Raw genomic sequence first — 14315 nt, forward strand, 5'->3', positions numbered from 1 at the left:
ACTTAAGGTTTTTTTTTTAATTAAAATATTTTTTTAACATTTTTAAAAAGTAACAAAAATTGTGTAACGAAAAAAGTGCAGCAAGTTAAAAAGAAAAGGATGTCAAAAAATATTTTAAAATATTTTGGGGAAAATAAAACAGTGACTTAAAAATTGAATCAAAACATTTTAAAATCATTTTTAAATTAAAAAGTGAAATGTAACATTTTTATTTTTGCTGACTGTTGTTTCGCCTTTATTATGCACTAATTGTGCTACTGAACATGCTGTTGCCTTTGGTAAAAAAATAAAAAAATACTTTTAAAAAATAAACTAAGCAAAAGCGTATTTAAAAAAAAAAAAAAAAAGAAGGAAAAAAAGAAAAGAAAAAAACCCCAATCCACTTACACAAGTCCATCCACATGAATAATGTACTGTGTAACAGGCAACAAACGGCGCTTGGTCGCATACGTGTCACTCTTTGGCGACCTCTCCCGAGATGATTGACCCGCTGACTAACGCGCGGCCAGATCAACAACGGCCCCATGCGAGGACGTCGCCCCAGGACCACTGGATGATGGACATCGCCGCGGTGACGTGCCGCACACATCACATGGTCGCTCCCGTGCTTTCCTTCCTCGCCGCCTTCCCTTAACTAACACGTGGAGGCCAGTTCCACACCTCCTCGCCTCATTTCTACACGCGCGCACGTCCATGTGCAAAATAGAAGCTCTCGGACGTTGCCATGGTAACGTGCCACGGTAGCCATTTGCAGTACCTGGACTTGATCCTAATTGAGGCACTGAGAACAAAAGAGGGCTAACTAAAAAAATGTATTCCAATTTTGACATGTAGGGGAACTTCAGCACTTTTGAACAGTGCAGCTCGTGGCCACCTCCCATTTCCAAGATGGCCGCGTCCATGAAAGCGGCTTCACCTGCCACCAAAAAACTACAAAACAATCTGCATGTTTTCAACTCTATAGGCAGGATTACTATTTGGCATCTTTTATGAAGAATTGATAGATTTGCCGGCTATTTGGATTTATGTCACTATTAAAATCCACTTTTTGGGGGGTTCTTTTCTTTGAGGAAACCTAGAAGATGACAGTGCCTCCTTTGTGGGTAAAAGTTTTCACACAATATGATCAAAGTTCCAAATCATGGAACCTCTCTGTTTCTCGGTATTGAAATGAGTAGCTTAGATGGATACGCTTCTGTCATTTTCCATCCTTAGCGTCGCTCGGAAGTGCACGCAAGCAAAGCAACGTGCTTGAAACTCTTGAAATCATTCCCTTCGGCCTTTAATTAACAAAATTTAAATGAGGCAAAAAAACAAGTAAAGTAACAAACAGCTGAAAGAGATTTTTTTTTTTACTGAATTTTGGGAGCACATCTTAAAAGGATTTTTCTTAAAAGGGCAACATTTTTAATAAGCGGAAATAAACAGTTTTGTACAAAACATAACAATTATGCGAGTGAGTGAAAAATAAATGAACAGGAAAAAAGGCAAAAAAATATAAATCCATCCATCCCCAAAAAAATTATATAGGTAAAAGTACAGTAAAAGTATGTAAGTCCAAAAAGTCACAAACAAAATAATCATGGGGGTGTCGAAATAAGCTAAATAATATTTTTTTTTTTAAGTAAACTTTTTTTTTTTTAATACAAAATTAACAAACTTATTTCATGGACTTACGATACTTTTACGCCATTTTTTTTGTTTTAGAATATTTCTTACTTTATTTTTAATTCCTGCATTTCGCTATTTTTGTATATTTTAAACTTATTTAATTTAACTTACATTTTGCTTTAAATGTTCAATAGAAAACATCTTAATATAAGATACAATTTTCTTTTTTAACCCCCAGAGGGGACGTTGTGGTTTTACAAGAGTTAAAAATAAAAAATAAAAAACCTCCTCCTCCAACTACGACTACAAATTAGACAAAGTGCAATTTCTGGAGAAATTGCATGTGAAAGCTGAATGCTAATAAAAGCTGAATGCTAATATTTGAATGCATGTGGAATGCTTGTGAAATGCTTACGAAGTCAATTGAAAGATAAATTATGTGAAAATGACTAAATATTAATTGGAGTTGAATGATAAATGAAAAGAATAAAAATGCAACTGCAACCAGTCTAAGGTGGGGTTCAAACCCTCGCCTCCTGTTTCGATGAGCTGCTGTCGGAGGTGGGATTCAAAGCCATGACCTCCTGATTACTGGCCAATGCACTTTATCAGACAGCTGGTAATGATGATAAGTTGTATGTATGGAAGCGGGCGTGCAAAGTGACTTGGAAAAAATTCAATGTCTGTCCTATCGAAAATAAACGAGGAAAAGTTGATATTAAATGTTAAATTGCGTGAAAACGGTAAGTAATGTGGAATCAGATGATATATTCCCAGGATGGCGTGACTTTTTTAAGCAAGTTGAAACGTGAACAGTAGGCTATACATCGGTTGTATTATGTGGGAGTTTTTGCGCATCAAAAAAGTGTGGAGGATAAAGTTCGAGTCTGCCTGCTGTTCCACTATTAGCCTGTTGGTGGCCTCAGATTGTATCAAGTTGTGTTCTGATTCCCCAAAGGAGGGAAAGAAGAAAGATCTTTATGTTCCTTTCATTTGAGCATTCAGGAGCTCCACACTTTCTAGGGCCCAAAAGCGAAAAATTGCATCTTTGAGACCCTGAAAATAAACAAAAACTCTTCAAACTTTACACACACATCGGGCCTGGTGAATACTTTTTTTTTTTTTTTTTACATTCTCAAGAAAAAAAAGGTTCTATACATAGGTTTAACAGAGACCTATACCGTTTTGTTTGACATAAGGCTATGAAAAATGGGAGGCGCATTTTCACCCGTGCAAAAATGCCTTTCAAGCAAAAATGGACACCAAGTAAGTTATGAGTATCTGAACGCCCAATTTTGGCCGATCGATAGACGTCAAACTTTTGACCCGATTGACTCGAAACTTTAGCTGTACCATCTCAACACCTGGGACAAACACAGGGGTTGTATGTTTCAGCTGCATCCATGAAAATTGGGAGGCATAATGCAACAGCTCATGATGTACAAAAAAGTATTTTGTAGCCATATTCTAAATCTAATAGGAAGTCCTCCATTTTGATTTATTTAGGAATTTGACACCATTTTTGCGGGCCTTTTATAGAGGTCATATATTTTAACAAACACCTCCTACAGAATGACTCCGACAGTCTTTCAACTTTGCGTATTTCATCTAAAGATGTTTAAGATGAAAAGTTATTGAAAAGGTTTTCTTTCATGGCACACTGTTGCCATGGCGATGCACTGTTTGCAATGAAAAATGATGCGCTTTTGAGAGTCAAAACTTGGACAAAAACGCATTACATTTTGAAGGCAGATCAAACCCGGTATAAAAAAAAATCTTTGTTTTAGAATTTTTTTTTTTCAAAAAAATGTCTCAAAAGCACCCCCTATGAATTTTTAACAAAGCAACCCCAGTTGACCGTGTGCAAGTCTTTTGGTGTTAGCCATATGCTAAACCCAACAAGAAGTCTGCCATTTTAGTTATTTTGGAATTTGCCGCCATTTTTGGTCTTTTATAGAGGTCATGTTTTAACAAACTCCTCTCACAGGATGTATACAATTGTCTTCAAACTTTGGGGTGTCTCATCTAAAGATGTATAAGATGAAACGTTATTGTAAGCTTTTTCTTTTGTTGCACACCGTTGCCATGACGATGCACCTTTTCCAGAGAAAACTCATGATACCTTGCACACACACAGGGCCTGGCAAAACATTTATTCTATTTCTGAGTTGTTTTTTAATTTGTGCCATTACCCCAACGTGCAAGTGCTCCAACGTGGCCAGGGTTGCGAGGGCCCTTTATAGCTGTGCGCTGCTCCAGTTCTTCAAATGTTCTTTTTGCTGTAAATTAAGTGCTTGCATTCAAAACAAGTGCAAAAGCTAAGTTGACTGGATGACCCCAACGCAGCAAAATTGGAACTTGGACGCATTCACCAGCGCTGCGGGAGAAAAGTGCAAAGAGGGCAAAACGTGTAAATAAAACCACGCCACTGAGTCACCCCCCCCCCCCTCCCTTGAGGAACAAACTGAGAGGAATGGTCCAAAGCGTGCAAACATTACACCGGTTGGTTCCTGTGTGCCCATCACCAATCCACTCCCCCCCCCCGACCCTGTGACATCAGCACTCAGATGAGGTCTTATCTGGTGCGACGCTGCACCCCGGGCGCCTCGGAAAGTGAGCGGGTTGGCTCACAAGAGGCGGCGTGACGCTCGGCTTCTCGCCATCCACCGTGTAAATGTTTACTTGCTAAACGATGGCAGTGGGACCACCGAGGCTTTTATGGCATCACTGACCCCAAAAACAACAAGCGCCCAAGAGCTGCAATGCATGCTGGTCCCTGAGGGACGCAACAACAAGTGCAACTCAACCTCACTTGACCTGACAAGCAACCAACGCTATGCTAGGATACTGTGGACCCCCGCTATTTGGCGAGAATAGCGAAAATTCGCTTAGAATTGACGTCTATATTTACGATAGAAAAAAAGGGTTTTGTTTTGTTGTTTGAAAAAAACAAAACAAAAAAAAACTATAATGCCTAAAAGCATTTTCGACGAAAAAGAGGAATCCAACACGGCTCCCTTTGAATAAAATGATAAAGAAATATGGTAGGTCAGGGACGAGCAACTTAAATGCTGGAGGGGGCCACAATTTTTCAGCAGTGCTACTGGGGGACAAAGTGGCATTTTTAACTCATTCACTGCCATTGACGGCTACAGACGAAACAAAATACAACAAATTGAAGTATTTCTATTAGTTTAACATTTTTTTCCCATATTTGTTAACAAGAGTATAGAACCTAGATAAAAAAAAATATTGTACATTTAGAACAGATACAAAATGTGTGATTAATCGTGAGTTAACTAGTGAAGTCATGCGATTAATTACCCCAAAAAATGAATCGCCTGACTCCCCTAATTTTTAATAGTATTTTTTTTCTTTTTTTTTTTTAAAGTAATTGTAATTATTTATTTATTTATTTTTACTAATCTTTTTTTTTTTTTAAGATGATTAAAAAATGTATCATAATCATTCGCATTACTTCACTAGTTAACACATTTTAGATCTGTTCTAAATGTACAATACATTTTTTCTAACAAAAGTGGGAAAAAAATGTTAAACTAATAGAAATAGTTCAAATGAATTTTTGACGTCTATAGCCGTCAATGGCAGTGAATGAGTTAAACACAGTATGTGCTCTTAATATATTGTAATTTTCATAATACATTTCCCAATGCATGTATATAACAAATACAATCCAACAACAAAATGTTTGAAGCAGACCACAAAATAACCACATACTGTCATTACCCCCCCACCCCCACCCGCATTAAAAATGACCATTGAAGAACAGCACAAAACTAATTTTTCAACTCAGAACTCATTTTGTGCATTTTTTCACAAAAATCAACTCGGTTTTATACGTCAGGAGCTCAGCGCGAACTCCACCCTCACAATTTTGAACCCCTCCCCCCACCTTCCTTATAGCCTAATACTCGCGGCAGCTGGTTGGCATTGCGGTCGGCAGTGGACCTTCACGAGAGCAGGGAAAGGCGGGTTTCTGCTCGCGGAATGAAAAAAGGAAAGAAAATAAGAGGCTATCCAATATGGTCCATGTCCCAAAAAACATATTTAGCAACATGCCGAAATCTGAGTTACAAACACAATTTCTGCAACAACAAAAAAAACATCCAGAGGATGTTACATGCACTCTCACTCTCCAGCAAATGACTACCCCCCCCCAAAAAAAATAAAAAATAAATAAAAGAAAACTTAGCCCATCTAGTTCTCAGTGGCTCAATTGTACATTTTGTTTTTAATATACTGTAAATCAGAATCTGTTCTCATTCTGCAAGGAATAATCTAGAAAGGCAAACTCTCGGTCTGGTGCCGTCGTGTTTTCCATCCGCGGCCGTCCTATGAAGACATCAGCGCCTCTCGCTGACTCGCTCGCCCTGATTACGGCACTTTTTCTGCCATCCATAATCTCGGCCCCTCTGCTGCTGTCTGGGCGAGCACACGCGCACTCACGTACTGTATGCAAGCACACACTTTCACACAAACACACACACACCAAATTTAGGGCAAGTGTTACTCGGTTTGCCCCCTAATGCAGCAGCGGAGATGTTCCTCGCAACTCATGCGGCCTACCTTAAACTACACTTGCGGAAGATGCCTATTGACGGCAGGAAAGGGGAAATTCCACAACTACTACCAGTGAAGGAGAAAATTTCAAGAACTACCCAATTTGTGTTGGTACCATTCACACAAAACAATAAGACAAAAACAAGCTGTGAAGAAGATAACGTTGATGGTTGGGGCTATCAGATACTACCACTTCAGGCGGAAAATTCAACTCGCCAGTTTGTGTCTGCACTATTCACGCAGAACAATAAGACAGAAAAATCTGGGGGACACATTGACAGTCAGAAAGGGGCTTTCGGATACTACCACAGAAGCAGGAAAATTCCAGGGCTGACCGACAAATCCCCAATTGGCGTCAGTACCTTTCACATGAAACAAAGAGTCCAAAAAAGCCGGGAAAAAGCTCATTTTCACAGGCTGAAGGGCCAGCCTAATACCACCTGCACCCCCAATTCCGTATCGATACCTTTCACTCAAAACAGCAAGACATAAAGAGAAGACAGAAAGGGGCTATTGGTTAATCCCAACAAATGTGTAGGACAACTTCGATACCCCATTCCATCCCTTCACACAAAAAACACGAGAGAAAGTTGACTGACGAGCAGAAACGGGCGATCTGATACTACCACAAAAGTTGACTTGGAGCCATTCATACCGAACAGCAAGACAAGAAAAGAAAATGTTGACAGTTACTAACCATCATACCTCCGAATCAGGAAAATTAGCACGGCTGTTTACACAAAATAATAATTAAGGGAAACCATAATTGATTGGCAGAAAGGGGCTACCTGATACTACCCCTGAAGCCGAAAATATTAGCAAGTTGACTACAACACCACATGGGTACTCGTCACGAAAAACTTTATTTTTAGGATTCAGTATTTCTAAATTGGGAAAAACATGACTTTGATGGACAAAAAGGGGACGACCTGAGCTACCTCTGAAGCTGGCAAATTTGCAGGCCCCCTTTCACACTGAATGTCAACACGGAAAAGGCGAATTTTCAAGGCAGTGTGAGAGTAATTGATCTTCGACTACCTTTGAAGAAAGTAAATTTGTGGGTCTGCAATACTTCCACACACTTTAGTGTCGGTGATTTTACCCCTGGAAAAACAGCATGAAAAGAGGTGATCTGATACGACATCTGATGCCATTCTGTGCTCGTCTCTTTCACACAGGACAGCGACATAGGGGAAAGCTTACCCATATTGGCAGTACGAAAGGGGCTATCATACCACCTCTGAAGCTGATAACTTTGTGGGTCAACTTCAACACCTCCACCTCCAAAAGGCGACTTAAAATGACAGTTATCTGATAATACCTCCAACTTCCCCATTCCCAGGTGATAAAATTCCTGTCTTGGTGAAAGGGGTTTGATTAGGGAGGCATTTGCACATGACGCACCATGCTCTGAATCTTGGCCGTCATGAATACAAATCAAACATCGGCCGTGAACAGGTGACTTTTTACGCAATTCCTGCTCCCCAATGGTGCTGACTCGCACCCCACTGCCCCCTTTCACCCCCATTAAGACACATTATTCCTTCGTAAGCCCTCTATCTGCTGCTTGTTCACCACCGGGGGTGCAGGGGTGAGTGTGGGCCGGGTCTTAAGGAGCGGCGGAGGTGGGGTGGGGAGTGGGAGATAAGAAGGGGGGGGGGGGGGGTGGGGGGGGGTTTGTCTCTGACTGACTCACATGCCTAAGCCGGCGCACATGCAGCAGTCCCCGCAAGGTGCCTGCGCAATTTCCCGTGATTATCACGGCGGAGGGGAGGTGGGAAATGGATTATCTGCGCAAACAAGTGCCATTAATGGATGACAGTGGGAGAAGGGAGGGGGACTCAAGGTGAGACCACCAGCGCTAGATTGGGGAGGGGGGTTGAATCTGTTGAATTCTGAGTAAGCAAATCAGCTGACTACTCACACACATATACACTCTCTCACGCACAGACCAACGCATCAGCAAACACACACTCGCACGCAGTCATTCGTGGATTTTCCAAGTCGTCCCCGGCGCAGGTGCAAGATGCGGATAATTCCAAAGAGTGGGACCGAAGCCTGCACGCGCGCGCGCGCGCGCTGAAATGTTGCTGCGTGGATGCCATCCATCCTCAGAAGTAGAGACAGACGAAAGGACTGACAGACAAAGGCGGCTCACCTTGGCGGGAAAAGAGGCGAGCGATGGGGACGGCGCCGGCGGGAAAAGATGCATCCTGCACCGAGCGCTCTCACGGCAGCAGCGGCGACGACGTGCTCCTCTGCAGAGTGGTCGCGGAATGGGAGGATGTCTTCCTCCACCTCCCTCCCTCCCTCGCTCGCTCACTCGCTCGCTCTCTCTCTCTCTTTCTCCACCTTCGTCTCCAGTCTCTCTCTCCAATGAGGATGATGATGCTTCCGGAACGCACGTGAGCTGCCTGAACGCCTCAAATACAAGACGAGCAAGTGGTCGTTATGAATGACGACGATTATTCATTACAGCGTGAAAGTGTGCCTGGGGGCGCGTGTTCGATTCCCACGCACGCGTTCTGCGGTTTGCGTCACCTTGCTTACCGGAGCGGTCGCCGTGACAACGCCCACGCGCAGTCGGTGCGGCGTGCACACATTCATGCTCACTCATGCACAGACGCACTCGCACCCAGATTTGAGTTTTGTTTTTATAACCACGTTCGTTTTAATTAGTTTTCTGAGCGGGTTTGTTAGGTTTTATAAAAAAAAATTGTAAATACTTTGTTTTATTTGAGTTTTTATTAGTTTCAGTTTAGCCTTTTACACTCTAAAAAGAATTATTGAACTAATTTAAGATTAAACAGAGAATTGTTGACCAACTTCAATTAAATTAATCCAAAGTGAATATATTAAGTTAAATTGATTATGAGTTCATTAAACCTTATATATTCACTTTGGATTAACTTAATTCAATTGTATTAAGTTGGTCAACAATTCTCTTTTTAGAGTGTACTTTTAGTTTTTTTTGTTTATTCATGTGTGTGCAATTACTATGGAATGGCATTTCACAGGTGTCAGAAATTGGTGGACCTCATGCATCACAAATGTGACAACGGCTTCACATCTTTACTGTATGGAGGCCACCTGTGAACTGCCTTTCCAGGCCACAGGACCACTGGTCTAAATCTTACGATTGCTTTCAGTTCATACAGCTGACATTTGACTTTGATGAAGAAGCACCGTTCCAGACAACTGCTTCACATCTGTGTTAGAATCCAACTGCTGGCTCCTGTGAGCTGGGGTGGAAAAATACGTGTGATTGGTTGACTTCAATGCAACACGGATGTCACAACAGCTATGGAATCCACTTGTGGACTGCTATTCCTTCCAGGCCAGGACCTTTAAATTACCACCCATTTAGCATGTACGAGAGGGCTAGAACAACAGGTTACTGGTGCCAGAAGTTGACGAACAGCAGTTGGCAGATGTCATAGATTGGTGGACTTTTATGCAACACAGGTGTGAAGCAGTTGTCAGAAACAACTCTTTATTCCAGATATGCTTTCAGTCTACATGCAAATTCTTGACTTTGGAAAACGTTAGGTGAGTAAATGTTTTTGAGACCTGCTTCACATCTGTGTTGCATGCAAGATCAATCACCTCTGGTTTCTTGGGAATGCTGATCCATCTCAGAAGCACTTAACTACTACTACTAGCACTACTAGTAGTGGAACAGCAGTTGACAGGTACCAGAGGATCCATGCAATACAGATGTTTAGCGACTGTTGTGAACGTGCACCACATCTGTGAATAGCAGCTGACTGATTCCATAGGTTGGTGGGCTTCCAGGCAACACAGATGTGAAGCAGCTGAAGATTCCATCCGTGTTTATGTGCAGCCCACTATCGCTTTCCCCACAGCAACAGGACAAACAACCTGTTCTTCTGTTTGAACACGTGACTGCTGCTGTATGCGCCCCTCATGCACTTAATGAGCACTATGTAATTGCTTATTAGCCGCCCCCACCCCACCACCACCACTCGCCTTACACGCCGTCTGCAGTGAGGGTCCGCCGTTATGATGCCTCACATACAGCAGCAGCTTGTTTAGTGGCTCCCTCAGTGTGGCTGCTATTAAATTTCCAGTCACACAACAGTGCAGTGGAGATCCCTCCCCTCTCCGCCCCGCCAACACCCCCCACCCCTGCCTTTCACACACACAGACACCCCTCCCTACTTCACTGTGTGTATTATGGTCATTCCGGATGTCTCCCTCCTCTTTTGTCACTCTACCTCCCACCCTGACTCCACACCCCTCCCTCCATGCCTCATTATTTAAATAAGCACCCCCCTAAAAACACACATACACACACACACACACACACACACACACACACGCGCGCGCACACACCCTCCTCTCCCTGTTTGTGCTGCAGAGCCTTTAACGCACAAACACACACGCATACCGCATGAGACTGGATAAAGATGGCCGCCGGCGTTAGCCTGGAAGCGCCTCGGGTGGCATTTTCGAGCCTATCGGCCTTTGCCTTTCACACAGAAGCCAATCAGGGATGGGTACTGCTGTGATTGAGGGTGATTTCACACAGCAGCATCTCAAATTCAGATGATTAGAGTAGATAAACACGTGCTTGTGGGATGTATACAATACAGGGCGGGAGAAGTGAGTCTCGGGTGTGAAGCTTCACACCTCCGTCCCGGATTTATGACATTACCTTTCTCACCGCCAAATAGACTTCAATTCTCCCCTAGACCCCCATTCAGCCATCAGTGCAACACTGCTGAGTGCATAATTCTTTTCACACTGCCCATCAAATCAAGGACATTTGGCTGTTTTGTGTGACAGGTACCGAGACAGGTAGGCTGATTTGACAGGCATGTGGAAGGGGCTACACAGTTTGCGGGATTATAAAATACTTGTCAAATAGTGACAACAGGACAGGAAAAGTCAAGTGTTCAACTTCACACTCCCCGGCCTGGCATTGCACAATTCCCTTTCACAGAGACACCTCTGACACTGTCTCAGAATGTGGGAAATTGCAGGGTTGCAAGTGATGCAGGAACAGCCAGTTTTGACGAGCATGATGAAAGGGGCAACTGCATGCAGTTTTACACACAACAAAAATACATGGCTCAATTACTTTACCTTGAAGTGGGGTGACACGACCTATCCTGGTGTGATGTAAGAAATGCTTGGGTGAGAGAACCGTCTAGTGTAAAATGTCACAATTGCAGAAAGTTTGGACGAGGGCCTTTGTGCTACTATTCTCTTTCACACGTTTCCTGCACGACCTCAGAAGCTACCGGTAGTCTCATAACCAGGGAAATGGTCAGACCTTGTATGTTGAGTATATGGCTGCTAACGCAATAGCACTGTCTGACAAACGCATTATCTATTATCTATACCTAGCAGAGACTTTGGAGCACAATACCAACGGTTGTCCCGGGACCCAACCAAAATTAAAAATGGTCCCTGTCACTATGTCAGTGACTAAAAATGGTTTCTTTGATAAAAGAACAATAAAAAGGGCACGCCATATGTCTTCATTTGGCCGCTTGTCTTTAGGGAACTTTCACACTTGGTCGCCATGCAATTGCGCTCATATTTCAAGCACGCCTCCTGCACTTGTTGCACAGAATTGGGGAAGTTTGCGAGAAACACACCTGCACACACAGACACATCAGGATGAGAGACGTTAAGGACACTATTGTTTTTAAGTCAAAACAACCGATCCATTCCTTTTGTACCCTAATAATGCAGTAAGGTTCAGTCTTGCCAATAGCAGAGCTCAACCGATTATGTTAGCATAGTTTTTTGGTTGACACAATATAATACAAGACAATGAGGTAAAACACAACCCCCCCCCCCCCCCCCAAATGGGAAAAAAACATGGGCTTATTTTTGCCAAATTTTCTCTCTGTTGTAAAATTAATACTAAAGGAAAAAGTGAAACATTCTGCCTGTAGTTCAAATCTTTTGTTGGTGTAATCTTAACGGATCAAAAAACAAGTTTATTTATATACATACACATATATATATACACACATATATAAATATATACACACACGTATGTATACACACGTATGTATACACACGTATGTGTATACACACGTATATGTGTATACACACGTATATGTGTATACACACGTATGTGTATACATACGTACGCGTATATACACACCTACGCGTATATACACACCTACGCGTATATACACACCTACGCGTATATACACACCTACGCGTATATACACACCTACGCGTATATACACACATACGCGTATATAAACACATACGCGCACGTACGCATACGCGCACGTACGCATACGCATACGTACGCACACGTATACGTACGCATACGTATACGTACGCACACGTATACGTACATACGTATACGTACGCACACGTATACGTACATACGTATACGTACGCACACGTATACGTACATACGTATACGTACGCACACGTATACGTACGCATACGTATACGTACGCACACGTATACGTACGCACACGTATACGTACGCACACGTATACGTACATACGTATACGTACGCATAAGTATACGTACGCATACGTATACGTACGCATACGTATACGTACGCACACGTATACGTACATACGTACGCACACGTATACGTACATACGTATACGTATGTATATATATATATACGTATGTATACGTATATATATATATATATATATATATATATATACATATATATATACGTATACATACGTATATATATATACGTATATATATACGTATACATACGTATATATATATATATATACGTATATATATACGTATACATACGTATATATACGTATATATATACGTATACATACGTATATATACGTATATATACGTATACATACGTATACATACGTATACATACGTATACATACGTATACATACGTATACATACGTATACATACGTATACATACGTATACATACGTATACATACGTATACATACGTATACATACGTATACGTATATATATACGTATACATACGTATATGTATATACATACGTATACATACGTATATGTATATACATACGTATACATATATATATACATACGTATACATATATATATATACATACGTATACATACATATATATACATACGTATACATACATATATATATACATACGTATACATACATATATATATACATACGTATACATACATATATATATATACATACGTATACATACATATATATATATACATACGTATATACACGTATACATACGTATACATATATACACGTATACATACGTATACATATATACACGTATACATACGTATACATATATACGTATACATACGTATACATATATACGTATACATACGTATACATATATACGTATACATATATACGTATACATACGTATATATATATACGTATACATACGTATACATACGTATACATACGTATACATACGTATACATACGTATACATACATACGTATACATACGTATACATACATACGTATACATACGTATACATACATACGTATACATACGTATACATATATACGTATACATACGTATACATATATACGTATACATACGTATACATATATACGTATATATACGTATACATACGTATACATATATACGTATACATACGTATACATATATACGTATACATACGTATACATATATACGTATACATACATACGTATACATATATACGTATACATACATACGTATACATATATACGTATACATACATACGTATACATATATACGTATACATATATACGTATACATACATACGTATACATATATACGTATACATACATACGTATACATACGTATACATACATACGTATACATACGTATACATATATACGTATACATACGTATACATATATACGTATACATACGTATACATATATACGTATACATACGTATACATACGTATATACATATATACGTATACATACGTATATACATATATACGTATACATACGTATACATACGTATTAATATACATACGTATACATACGTATACGTATACATACGTATTAATATACATACGTATACATACGTATACGTATACATACGTATACATACGTATACATACGTATACATACGTATACATACGTATATATATATACGTATACATACGTATCGTATACATACGTA

The 14315-nt window shown here is 40.5% G+C and overlaps 1 protein-coding gene across 1 annotated transcript in view; it reads right to left on the minus strand.

Annotated features, from left to right (window-relative positions):
* The window catches only part of lrrc4ba (leucine rich repeat containing 4Ba), a 32274-nt gene extending 23554 nt beyond the window's left edge, over positions 1 to 8720 (minus strand). The window contains exon 1 of the mRNA XM_086092493.1: positions 8351 to 8720. The gene's annotated coding sequence lies outside the window, so the exon portion shown is untranslated. The remainder of the gene's footprint in view (positions 1 to 8350) is intronic.
* Between the last annotated feature and the right edge of the window lie 5595 nt (positions 8721 to 14315).

This window comes from Leptonotus elevatus, chromosome 1 (genome assembly GCF_054856555.1).
Source record: "Leptonotus elevatus isolate MCC_2025b chromosome 1, RoL_Lele_1.0, whole genome shotgun sequence".
In the NCBI taxonomy this organism is placed as follows: Eukaryota; Metazoa; Chordata; class Actinopteri; order Syngnathiformes; family Syngnathidae; genus Leptonotus; species Leptonotus elevatus.